Source organism: Dipodomys spectabilis, unplaced genomic scaffold, assembly GCF_019054845.1.
Source record: "Dipodomys spectabilis isolate Male_0828 unplaced genomic scaffold, ASM1905484v1 ptg000449l, whole genome shotgun sequence".
In the NCBI taxonomy this organism is placed as follows: Eukaryota; Metazoa; Chordata; class Mammalia; order Rodentia; family Heteromyidae; genus Dipodomys; species Dipodomys spectabilis.
Genome location: NW_024871126.1, coordinates 4403217 through 4403928, shown reverse-complemented (window position 1 = coordinate 4403928; position 712 = coordinate 4403217). Strand labels below are relative to the sequence as shown.

Below are 712 nucleotides of genomic sequence, written 5' to 3'. Positions count from 1 at the left end.
CACACACACACACACACATACACACAGAATGTTTTCTTGATCATTCTTCTACTGAGGGACATCGGAGTTGGTTTCTTATCTTAGCTATGGCAAATAATGCTACAATAAACATTGTTGTGGTGGTAGTTTTAGTATGGACTTGTTTCTGATCATTTAGGGGAATGCCCAAAAGTGGGATTGCTGTGTAATAGGGGAGCTCTATGTGGAGTCTTTTGAGGAACCTGCAAACTGCTTTCCAAAGTGGATGAACAAGTTTACACTCCCACCAAGAATGCAGTAGGCTTCCCTTCTGGCCACATCCCTTCCAGCATCTGTTGTTGTAAAAGTATGGAATGATTCACTAATTTGCGTGTCATCCTTTTGCAGGGACCATGTTAATCTTCTCTGTATGTTCCAATTTTAGTGTATGTGCAGCCAAATTGAGCACAGAACATTATTGTATATATAAAGTGTAATTGATTTTCTTAAACTAGACAATTCAACAAAAAGTAAGTTCAAAAGAATTGTGAAATTTTAGAACCATTTATTTCTTACATAAGCACACATTTAAGACTAAAGTCAAGATTGACATGGCAAAAACAAAATAATTCCAGGTATTTGTTGTTCATGAGATGTGTAGGAAGAGAAATTCAATTATTCTATACAAGGCACCTGTCATAGTGATCATTGCAGCAAATGTTAAGGTTTGTTAAAAGTTTTAATGATTTAAATA

The 712-nt window shown here is 35.5% G+C and overlaps 1 non-coding gene across 1 annotated transcript; it reads right to left on the bottom strand.

Annotated features, from left to right (window-relative positions):
* Positions 1–321: 321 nt before the first annotated feature.
* On the bottom strand, positions 322–427 carry LOC122098014. The gene has a single exon (XR_006145638.1). It is a non-coding gene; the product is annotated as a U6 spliceosomal RNA (small nuclear RNA).
* Between the last annotated feature and the right edge of the window lie 285 nt (positions 428–712).